The following is a 12,529-nucleotide window of genomic DNA, read 5'->3' on the forward strand; positions in this document are numbered from 1 at the left end:
CTATCAGGATGTTAAATGATACCTTGTTTGTAGTTTTTGGCTTTTGTCTAAGACGTCTTTGTTTCTATGCAATCAGCTTGCTGCTGAATGTTCACACTCCTTGTGGCTATTTGAAGAAAATAAGATTTAATTTAGCAAGGTATTTATTGTTAATTTGTTAGATAATTCGGTCTCCACTGACATAAAGAGAGTTTATTCATTCAGACATTTATTTTGCTTGTAGCTTCAGCAGAAGCACACCATAAAACATATGAATACCCCTAATTGCAGTTCAGAGATGGTGTACGCTGCATTACCTGCAGCTCAGGTTCACACCTTCTGAAGAGGGGGATCTGCAATGAGTTCAGCATCCGTAGTGGATAGATGTAAGTTTGGCTGTGTAGCCCTGCTTGGTGAAACAAGAACACCCCTCTCTAAGTAGATACTGAAAACTCCAGCTAAAACTTTAGTTTTGTTCATCTATCCTTGCCATGTCTCTGAGATTAACCCATTAAGCGCATGTAACAGTTTAATAATTTAAAGTGGTTCCACACCTAGCTCTTAGAAAACATAAAACTTGGCTTTTCTCATCTGTCCCAGATCTGTAGCCCAGGTCAGCTCTGAGTTAGATAGTAGCAATTTAGCAGGTCCAGAAACACCGGGGCAACACTGATCTGTAGGTGCCTGACCCAGAAGAGGAGGCAGACCTTGCTGGGACACCAGGATCACTGCTGTGATGCGGCTGATGAGACTGGGAGAGGAAGAGGTTGAGCAAGTGCAGTTGGTGCTTACAAGGCATGTTTAGTTAAAGGTCTGTAAATGTCCAGGGAAAGGCTCAGGGTAATAAACATCTGGTCTTCACATTTCCTTGAGAACATAAAGAGCTATGACAAGCAGTCACTCCCTTCCTCTGCTGGCGAAGCAGATTGCTGGGCAAACCAGATTGCTGCTTTGCTGTCTCCTCTTTGATTTAGTCCAAGCTGTCTACAGTGAACCTTGGCCCACATTTCATTCCAGTCTGTTGTCATGGTTTAACCTCAGCCAGCAGCTCAGCGCCGTGCAACTGCTGCTCACTCTCCTAAAGAGGCAAGAGGGAGATGATCAGAAGAGTAGAAGTGAGAAATAGTTTAATGGGTCAAAGAAAAGCCACCCACACAAACAAAGCAAAACAAGAAATCCATTCATTGTCCATTGCATGTGCAGGCAAGTGTTCAGCCATAGCCAGGAAAGATGGGCTCCACCATGTGCAGTGTGACTTGGAAAGACAAGCACCATCACTCCAAACTTCCCCCTTTCCTTCTTGCCCCAGTTCGATATCCTGGGCACAATGCCTTATGTTATGGGATATTCCTGAGGTCAGTTGGGGTCAGCTGTCCTGGCTGTGTCCCATCCCAACTACTTGTGCACCCCCAACCTACTACCTGGTAGGGTAAGAGGCAGAAAAGGCCTTGACTCTGTGCAAGTGCTGCTCAGCAACACATAAAACATCCCTGAGTTGTCAGTACTGTTTCCAGGACAAATCAAAACCAGCCCATGCCAGATACTGTGAAAAACACTCTATCCCAGCCCAAACCAGCACACAGTGCCATGAGATGGAGGTTGCATTGGGCTGTTCCCTAGGAAGGCCTGGGTGGATGGGTCTGCTCTGTGTTCATGTAACCCTTCCTTAAGTGTGGGTGAGACGATCAGCAAACACATCTGAGCCCACCAATCCCATACCTTTAATGCTGCAGGAAAGGCAAAGCCCATGCTGAGGGGCTGCAGGGGCCTCAGCTTTCCCCTTTAACAAGTCCCAAACCTACTTAAAACCCTAAGTCTTCAAGTCATGATGGGTTTTTGCAGGTGCCAGACAAGCTTGGGTCCAAAAGGACGAGGCTCTTAAGTGTCAACTTAATTTTTTTGACCAGAATAACCTCAGGGTTATCTTGTTCCACTTGGAAAGTTTAAACAGCATTTTTAATGAACTTTGGCACGGGACTCAACCACAGAGGCAAGCTTTTCTGACGTAAGCCTGGGAAATGCCATCAGTGTACACACATGACAGAAACTCTCTTTTCTCTCTTCATGAGGGGCTGAGAGTTGGAGCTCTCAGTGCTCCCAGTCAGCACCTGCCATTTAAACACATTCAGAACAATTATGTCTCACTGGACTTCAAGGTTTCATCCCCCCTTACAGACAGCTGCCCTCATTAATGGCTTCTCACCACCAAAAAGGTTGGTGGATTTGCTGTGATGTTCTGCTCCCTTCCCATAATAACACAGAACAAAACCCAAGCAAACAACAAGCAAACAAACAAAAGAAAATTCCTGTTTGCTTTGTGCTTCTGTTGCAAAACAAATTTGTTTCCAAAAGCTCAGCAGGAGTAGCACACATGCTGGAGAAGGCAACAAGGCAGCCTGAAAAGGAAGCAAGATTTGTCAGTCAGCAGTGATGGCTTTAAATCTGTTCACCCCATCCTGTGAAAACTAAGTTGAGAGTGTGGATAGTGACTGGCTTCTAGCCTGGTGGATTTAATACCTAACTGAAATCCAAGGCAATTTAACCACAGCAACTCAGTGCATTCATTTAAAAATACTAATTGCAGAGAGATGCTTCTTGAGATTGCTCAAGGCAAAGTGCATCCATGCTTTAGGATTGCTTTGACAGAGCCTCACCCAGTACACATAAGGAACACTCCAAATCCCATTTCTCCAAAATGGGTGATTTTAACTCTCATTTTTGTCTTTGAAAAATGTCTTTATCACTCCTGTTTATCACCTGGAAGATAAAATTTCACTCAATGGATTTTCACTGTTCCCACAACATCTCCAGGCATATTTCAAGGCATATCTCAGCTATAATTCTCTCACTCTCCTCTTCCCCCTAATCCTTTTCCTTAATGCCATATAATCAGGCAGAACATGATCAGTTAGTCAAATTAGAGCACAGATGACATGCCATGAGCCAGAAGGAAGGAGAGGGATTAGAGGCTGGTTCAGACACATGGCAATATCTAATTAGTTGACATCTTGTGAAATCCTGTGAGAATTTTGGAGAGTGGTGGTAGGGAGCAGAAGAAGAGAGCTTGCTAATAGGTGATGGCAATAATTTTTCCCATAGTCTCCAAAGGAAGTGATTGATTACTCTGAATATTTTGAAAATCTCATGGGTAGAGCATTTTTCTAGATCTAAACAATTCATTTGGGCCTGTTAATACTGTTCACAAGTGGGAAGGTGGGTCATTTATGGTCCTTTGAAGTAGGATTTCAAAGAGTTTAGTCACAGGACTGAGAAAAATTATGGGGAGTGCTGAAATTTCAGCCATTGCTCTTGCTGGCAGGAAAGGAAAAAAATCACAGACTGGAGACTGAGCAGGCTTCACATCACACAAGGTTGGAAGATCCTCAGTGGGATACTTGGAGCTTTAAGCTGCTCAAAGAGAAATGAAAGGTAACTTCCCATGCAACATGTCATACTACAGGCTCACAAACATGTCAGAAACAGAACCCAATATTTTGCTCTTTGAAGCCCAGGGACTGCCGATAACATTTGAAACTTGTATTAAAGCTGTAGTGAAACTGGCACCAAGAATGTCCATCTCCCATAGCAGTGAGAAAAATGAGATCTACAGTTGTTTTATATTTTCCCCCATTTTGTTTTATATTTTCCCTCGTAATGTTATCAACTAACCTGTTACACTAACAATTACTAAACACTAGCCTGTCACAATCTCTTACAGTGATTTATACTTGCATTACTAATATGACAAAGTATAACAGTCTGGTTATACTTCATTTTATACCAAATTACATTAGGGACAAAAAAAAAATCTTTCAGTTTGGACATAAGGAAGAATTTTTTTCCTGAAAGACCTGTCAGGCATTAAAATGCACTGTCTAAGAAAGTGGTGGAGTCACCATTCTTAGAAGTGTTCAAGAAACAACTGGACATGGCATTTTGTGCTATGGTTTAGGTGGCAAAGTGGTGTTTGTTACAAGGTTGGACCCTAGGATCTTGGAGGTCTTTTCCAGCTTTAATGATCCTACAATTCCATTCCATTCCATTCCATTCCATTCCATTCCATTCCATTCCATTCCATTCCATTCCATTCCATTCCATTCCAGCATAATTTTATAACAGGCATGAAAATCAAACATATATCTTAAATCAAAAGCTGGGGCAAACATGAGTATTTTTCATGAGAAAAAAATGGTTCTTTGTTGATAAAATAACATAGGATTTGATATTTTGTTTATATTTTAATCTGGAAAAACTGAAATACAAGATGATTATGAGATGGAAAAACAGTAACAATAACATTTCACAAAAATCTGAGAAGGAGTGAGTCCCATAGGACAGCAGACAATAAGCATTCTGAAATGTGAGGGCATGCATAGGTAAAGATTAAATAATACTTCAAAAGCAATTCAGACAAAGAAACAAAAATAGTATGTACATATGAAATATTTCTTTTTAAAGGACAAAAGAAGGAACCTTCTAAGAAAAATGTATAAATTCTTTGTCTGCAGTCAAAATACTAAAAGGGAAGAACTGGATCAAAGAGTCATTTCCAAATGATAGACCAAACCCCTCTTTTTTTGGTGGATAACCAGTGGAATTACATAAGGGGGTTTGCAAACTGTCTTGGAAGCCATGTTCTAGTACTCATAATCTGAACTGTAAGGCAGCCAGTAGTAGATGCACACTGAGGATTTTGAAAATTATTAAGAAACATAATTTTCATTAATTTAGTAATTACTGCTCTTTATGACGCTATATTAGATACTCTTTTTAACATGGATTTTTATTGTACAATTTTGTTACAGTTATTTTTTCCTTATAATACCATTTTATAGGGACTTCAATAGTCAGGTAGGAAATGAATTTTTGAATTTGCATGAAGCAGTCTTAACAGAAGTCCCTCTTAGTTTCTTCATATTATAAATTTTTTTAAAGTGATGAAATAACAGTAGCTAAGCTGGCTCACACTGGAGGCCCCTTTAGCCCAGTACCTTTTTCTTGGCAGTAAACAAGGAGGGATGCTCAAGGAAATATGAAAGAACAGGATGAACATATAGGATGTTTTGCCTGTACGATAAACCCCTCCAAATTCTGTGGTCTTTGTACACTCAGTGGTTTATAAGCATTAATAATTGCTACTTGACTAAGAACCATGAGATCTCTGATCCCTTAAAATTTTAGTAGCCATAAAATGCCATAAAAATGGTTTCTATGTTCAAAGATATACATGCAGTTTTATTTGCTGCATGCCAGGTTTTGTACTGGGGAATACAGAGCAGAACTTACTCCTATTCACTTTCACCACACTAGTCATGTGTTTAGACTTTTGCTTTATGCCCCCCATTTCTCTCTTTTCCAGACTACTTCCAGCATCTCAGTTTACTGAGAAATCCATTAACTTGATAATCTTTTAGCTCTTCTCTGAAGCTTCTTCCACTTCTGTCTTCTTATTTCTCCTCTATGGACATTTTATTTTATTCTTCCCTTTTTGAGATGAAGCAAGCAGAACTGTACGTAATGGACCATACAGCTATGGCATAATGACATTCTGCCTCACTCTCTGTACCTTCTGCTAACAATTTAATATTTAAGTTTTTGACCTCTGTCAGGTGTTGATTTAGTGTTTTCATCAATGCATACAGAACTTATCAAAATGGCACTTCTGAGTAGATATACCTACATATATGTATAATGCTGCATTTTATATATGATACACTCTCTTTGCCCTCATTACCCTGAAGAATTTATTTATTATACACTCTTTCTTCATTTCCCTCAAGGAGCAGGTATTATCTGAAAACTCTTACTTTGCCTCTTCCCTTCTCCAGATGCATGTAGATGTTTCATACAGAAGTCACTTACAAATTCCTAAAATCTAAAGAGCTGAGAACTTATTCCTATGCTGTGTTTCTTATCCCAACCAATTACTTGAACAGGAACCACCAGCATCCCCTGTCAGCAGAGACTGCCAAAGGTGTATAGGGTGGCATCCCTGGAGCACAGCCAGGAGATCAGGGAGGCATTGGTTGTCCCCTTCTGCTCAGCACTCAGTAGTTACCTCTAGATACTGTTCTCCAACACAGGAAAGACACCAATAAACAGCAGCAAGTTCAGTCAGGGTTGGAGCATTGTCCCTGGAGCAGGGGGCTCATCCAACCTGGGGAAGGGATGGCTTTGGAAACACTGCACAGCTACCCCAGTATCTATAGGAAGCTTGAGGAGATGGGAGTCACACTATCCAATGTGATGTGCAATGCAAGGATATGAGATAACAGGCATGAATTCAATCTTCTCTGAAATTTCACCTTTGCTGTTAACAAAAAATATTTTAAAATCTGTGGACTGTCTGCACTGACTTAAAAATCAACATGTAATGCCAATGCTTCACAATCTCTTAAAGCTCACGTAAAGTAGCTCCTTTATTTGTGAGGATTCTAAAGTTTTTGAGTCCCATTCTGAACTGCTTTTTACCTCACAAAGATTTGCAATTTTCCTTTGTGATTCCACTTTTCTGATCATACATGTATTCCTCACTAATTCATGGGCAGGAATAAAAAGAAGACTGACTCCTGAAGACATTTTGGGCTAGTTACCTAGGAAGGACAAATAGGCATCTCATTGGTGTGATGGAAAAAAAAATTATGGAATGTATTTTTAATTAGCCCTGAGGGTTATTTTGGAGTCAGAGGAAATAAATTGGCATATGAAGAGACATGTTTTTCATTTTTCAGTTATATCTAAAGTGTAAAATATTTTGAACATCTAATCAAACCAAAAAATGAAAAACCATCTAGCAGATCCTCCATGCAAAAATCTACTAACTGATTAACCAGTTTATTTTTCTAGAAATAAAATTTTTCTTCTAATACACAGGTCTAATGGTTACGATACTTCGAAACAATGAAATAATGTGTTTTCATTGCCTTACAAATTCTAAGGTGTAATTGTTAAGAGAAATGGTGAATACTCAATGTATAGCATTAAGGACAGAGTACTAGAAAGCTGGAGAGTTATACCACAGATTTTTTTAGGGGACTACGATTTAGAGCAGTGATGCTTCGGTCATATATACACAGAGCAACATTGACATCTAGTGGCCAAAAAGTTAATTATGTCTATATACGTTGCATACTCTGAGAGACATTTTTTATATTGAGTAGCAAATGCTATTATTTTCTATTTACATTGTATGCACATTAATAAAATCTCAAATATCCATATAAGAAAGGCACACATATATCTGTGCAAAAATCAACACTTTATAATTCTGAATTAAGTTAGAGCAAAAAATGCTACAACACAAATGGAGGTAAGAAAAAAAGTCAGAAAGCACTTTAAATACTCATATAGGTACAGAAAACATTTCGATTTTTGCATGGTATAATGCCATTTATAAATTTAGTCAACTGTAACATGTCAAATAGTAATATAGCCAGAACAAACAAAAATTTGAGGTTTTTATATCCTTGAGAGAAGAGGCTTGCCATATATTACAGCAAGGAGGCACATACATTTCCTTAAAATAGGTCTTCAGGGCATGTTAGAGATTAGGGACAAAAATCTTCATTAGCCTGGATAAGTTGTTCCTCTTGCAAAAGAGGGATCTAGGTAGACAAGAAAAGGGGAAAAGAAACCAGAGGATCACACAGAGGCCCCATGGCCAGAATACTGATTTCCTCAGATTCCCCAGCATAGTCACCTACTACAGCACCTGGCCTTCTGACTGCTCCAGGGCCTTCAGTGCCTTAATTTCCAATGAAGAATGACCAGCAGCATCCAGTCTTTGAGTTCCTCAACAAAAAAGAGTGTATGGCACCCTGTATGAACAAGGGACAGTGCAGCTCCCAGTCCAGCCCTATGCAGGACGATGTGATGATCCACCCAATCCTGATCCTGCCCTCTGGCCTCTCTTCAAGGCACAGGCAGGAGGGGACTCCATATGATGGAGCCTAGGCTCTCTCACCAGCCTAGGTGCAGTTCACCCTGCACACCATACAGAATAAGCTGCAAGGTCCTTCACAAGCCTGCGTGGACATGCAACACCCACTGCCTTTCACTTCATTCACAAGGAGTTTATTGCTTTGGCCTACATGATATTCCTTTCAGTTCCTTTCCCATGATTTTCTGTGTTATCGTGAACTCTTCAATATCACAATGAGTGAGGAATTCAAACACATGTAACCTACTTGGGGATTTGAGGTATGGGATTTGGATAACATGTAAGAGTATACATTCTTGCTACAAGACTGCAAGTAAGTACTTCTTGAGAATGTGATTTGGTACAAACCAGAAATAACACAATGTTTTCTAGTACCTGAAAGTAAATTCAAGGGACACAGGTCATTCCTGGGTCAGGCATACATTCTGGGTCAAAAGCAAAGAGAAGTTCTGAAACAGAACTTGAAAAAACATGAAGGAAAAAAAAAGTCAAAAAATATTGGTAAAAATGCTTATGGGAAAAATCTGGGAATTTTCCTAGCTGCCATATTGTGTAGCTTCTGACTAAGAAAACACAACTTCTAATACCTCCTATATTTACTTCCAAATGCATAAAGCATTTCTCAGACAAAAAGCTCCTGAGTTCCATTATAGGGAATATGTGTATATTTCATATATGTATGCAAATATGTGATGCATTTTTTAGCCTTTCCAAAGTAGAGTTTTGGAGTTTAAACAGACATAGGAAATCTTCAGAAAGAGCTTGTAAGGATTTACATTCCATCATAAATAAGCATTAATTGTTGTACTTAAATTTGTAAAAGTTTGTTCGTTTTGGCTGGGGTAGAGTTAATTTTCTTTCTAGTAGCTGCTATGGGGCTGTATTTTAGATATGCGCGGAACACAGTGTTAATAACACAAGGATATATCAGCTACTGCTGAGCAGTGGTTACACAGAGTCAAGCCTTTTTGGGGGCACTGTCCTGTGCAGAGTCAGAAGCTGGACCTGATGATTCTTTTGGATTCCATCCAACCAGGAGATTCTGTGAGTCTGTAAGGCCTTTTCTGCTCTCACCCTACCCCACTTGTGAGCAGGCTGGGGGTCCACAAGAAGCTGGGAGAGGACACAGCAGGACAGCTGGTCCCAGCTGACCACAGGGATATCCCCTACTCTCTGCTGTCTTTCTCAGCATGCAAAGCCTGGGAAGAAGGAGGAAGGGGATATTTGGAGTGATGGTGGTTTTTTCCCAAGTCCTTGTTGTGTGTGATGCCTGGCTTTCACCTGCATGCCCATGGGAAGTGGTGAATGAATGTTTTTTCTGCTTTCCTTGTGTGCACAGCTTTTGCCTCACCTACTAAACTGTCTTTATCTCAACACACAAATTTTCTCAATTATACCTTTCTGATTCTTTCCCCAACCCCAGCAGTGAGGAGTGGGTGAGAGTCTGCACTCTCAGCAGTCAGCTGGGGTCAAACAATGACATAATTTTGTCTGCATAAGTGTATTTGTATTTCATAAATTTAAAAAAGAAAGGCAGCTGTGGTGTCTTACAAAATCCAACTAATTAAAAGCCTAAAAACTCCAAAGTGACTTTCATATAACAGAATAGCATTTGAAATACTAACTGCTTTGGCAATCATCCTATTAGTACAGTATTCTTGACACTGCAAAAATTTAAAACAACAAAAATTAGTGTGAAACCAGCTGGAGCATAAAAGATGTATGTTAAAAAAAACCAATTTTGATCATTCATATTCATTATCTCATAGACTGTTCTCTGCTTGCACCAAGATGTGTGCATCCCAGTGGTCTGGCCAATTTCACTTATACATGACACAAGGACAAGGGACATTAGCTAGCAAGTTCTCATTAAACCTCTTGGATTCCTCTTGCTGACAATGGGGTTTAGACATAGCTTTAATTCACTTTGTGAGTTAGTCACTATGGCATAAACTTATGCTTCGGAATCTTGTTTAAAGATTCCTCCATATACTTAGAAGATTGATACCCACAGACTACGTATTCTTATTTAAGCATCTTTGTGGCTGTAACCTTGCTGTCATCCTCCGGCTAGCAGAGTTTGAGGCTTCTACTTGAGTGTTGCCATGCTGTGACCCCATGAGAACTCAGGCCTTCTGGTCTTGCTGCAAACAATGGATTCCTTGTTGTTCACCCCTTTGACTGATGTTAACTGTGTCCTTGGTTATCAGCATAGGGCATTCTTTAACCTTTGTTTGATATTGTTTCTTTTGGTGCTTTTATATAGGTACAATTCCATCCGTAATTCATTCTACTAATCTTTGTATTGCTATCTGCAAGTTATACAAGGCCAACTCTGAGAAAAAGACTGAACTCTGTTTTAACTTCAGAGAAACATGGAAAATGAGTATGCATGCTCAGCTCTAGAAATAACAAGTATGCATTTATAGTCAGTAATTTCTTTGCTCATTTTTGCAACGCAGTCAAAGAGCAACTGTTCTCACAGAAATATGTTTTTAAAATGCAACCCTACTAACAACTTTGCCACAGAAAACCACTAAATGTTCAAGTACTTAACTGCAGCTGCAGCTTTTTGCTGAGGCTCGTGCTAGATGAACTCTACTTTCTTGAATTTTCAGGACTAATATTTTCTTTGAGCAACATTATTGAGAAAGTGTTTAAAGGAATATATGAACTTATTTTTATTTTTATATCCTCCTATTATATTCTCTCTATATGGATATAATTTCAGATGATTTTAAACAAGTTTGTAAATGAAAACACACCCTAAAGACATCAGCTAGGCCTCAAGAGTCCATGACAGAGAATGATAAGAATTCATTCTGGTAACTCTGACAGACATATTTGAGATATGATAATGTTGGAGAGTAATCCCAGCTGTTCACTAATGGTCTCATAATTTTATATGCATGCAATGATCTTTTCATTTTATATTTATCAAGCGAAAGACATAACAAATTGACCTAACCAAGTAAATGACTTCCTGAAGACAAAGGTGAAGATACATTATCCATTAAGGAGGATTAGTTATCAAAACTAAAAGTTGAGTAAATATTTTCCTCTCTGTAAAGAAAAAACATCAAAAAGTTCACTCTTCAGATTTGATGTCCTTGTCCATGCTGAACTGTTCAGTAGTAAACAAAGAAAAAAGAGCTGGGATGGTGTCTTCTCTGAAAATCTTTATTAAATAGACACATACAAAAAAAATTATGCAGTCTCATAGCTCTCCAGGCACTTTGTAGAAGTCTCAGTACAGTACCTGGTAAAAAAACCCCAAATCCTGTAAATCCAGTTTCCCTAACAGAGTGTGTTGTGGGCCACATGCAGTGGCAAAGTTCCCTCCTGTAGCACGGTGTTTAACTGAGGAGTACTGTGCTGGATCATCTCCACTCTGCACCAGCATAAGCATGGGAGACACGGTTCAGGAGCCTGTCTCAGGTAATGTGGGATAATTTTCAACCAGATTTATTCCTTTATCAGTTCCATCACGAAGCCACACCAGGAGAAGTGACTGGGGAAGCAGCAGGATGAGAGTGAAGAATCAGGCTGGGAAGGAGTGTGAAACTGCTTCTTCTGGAGGATTAGTGTTGTTTTGTGCTTACACAGCAATTACAAGAGCCAATGTGAAAGGGAGACAGAAGGCTATGGCAGGAATTTAGTCAAATCCTGACATCCCCCTCATTCAAAGATCACCTATCCTCATTATCCCCTGAAGCCAGTCCTCTCACGTAAAGAAGAAATAAGGAAGGGTCTCTACTGAGCACCTTGGTAATTAATGACCTCACTCAGAGCACTGAAGTGCCTTGCCTTGCCTGGCACTTTGATCAAACACATCCTCTTACGGTCTAACTGGTAGGACGATTCCTCCTCTCCACATGTTGTAACTGAGGCAGGGTTGAAAGAAGGAGTGGGTGAAATCTGAAACACAGTGACTAATGTAATTGCTGCAACTGAAAATTAAAGAGTTCGTGTGCAACTCCAATTGATACTTTGAATAGAATAATTTAACATTAATTAGAGGAAAAACGAACAGCACAGTACTTCTACGTTCATGTCAATGCCTGTACTCAAAAGATATTAGGTCATGTTGTTTTGGGTTCACTTTGGGATGTTTCTATGCAAACTAGAACTGCCTGACTCAGAGAGAACTGTGCAGCAGCAGCTAGAGCATTTCATTTGCAGCAAGATGCATGCTCAGACAGAAAAGAGATTTGAGGCCCAGAATGGGACTTCTGGATGTAACTTCAGGCAGAAGAAGCAGCAGGGTGCCCTCAGCCTTCTCATCCACAGTGCATTGGGCTACACATGAAATCAAAGGTGATCACTGGCCAGCTCCACATCCTGACAGGCCTGACACATGAGCAAGATGAGGAATCACTCACAGCTGTCAAGACCAGCACAGCTTTGCCAGGTCTCAGATGCAGACCTAGAAGCACATCCATATTGGGAGTATTCAGAGAAGAATCAGTGTGGAGCATCACATGCCTATGGAAATCCAGCTAACTGGTCAGATGTTCATAGAATCATAAAATGGTTTGTGTTGGAAGGGACTTTGAAAGGCTGTCTAGTCCAATCTCCCTGAGATAAGCAGGGACATCAACTAGATATGGT

The sequence above is a fragment of the Prinia subflava genome, chromosome 3, assembly GCF_021018805.1.
Source record: "Prinia subflava isolate CZ2003 ecotype Zambia chromosome 3, Cam_Psub_1.2, whole genome shotgun sequence".
Lineage (NCBI taxonomy): Eukaryota > Metazoa > Chordata > Aves > Passeriformes > Cisticolidae > Prinia > Prinia subflava.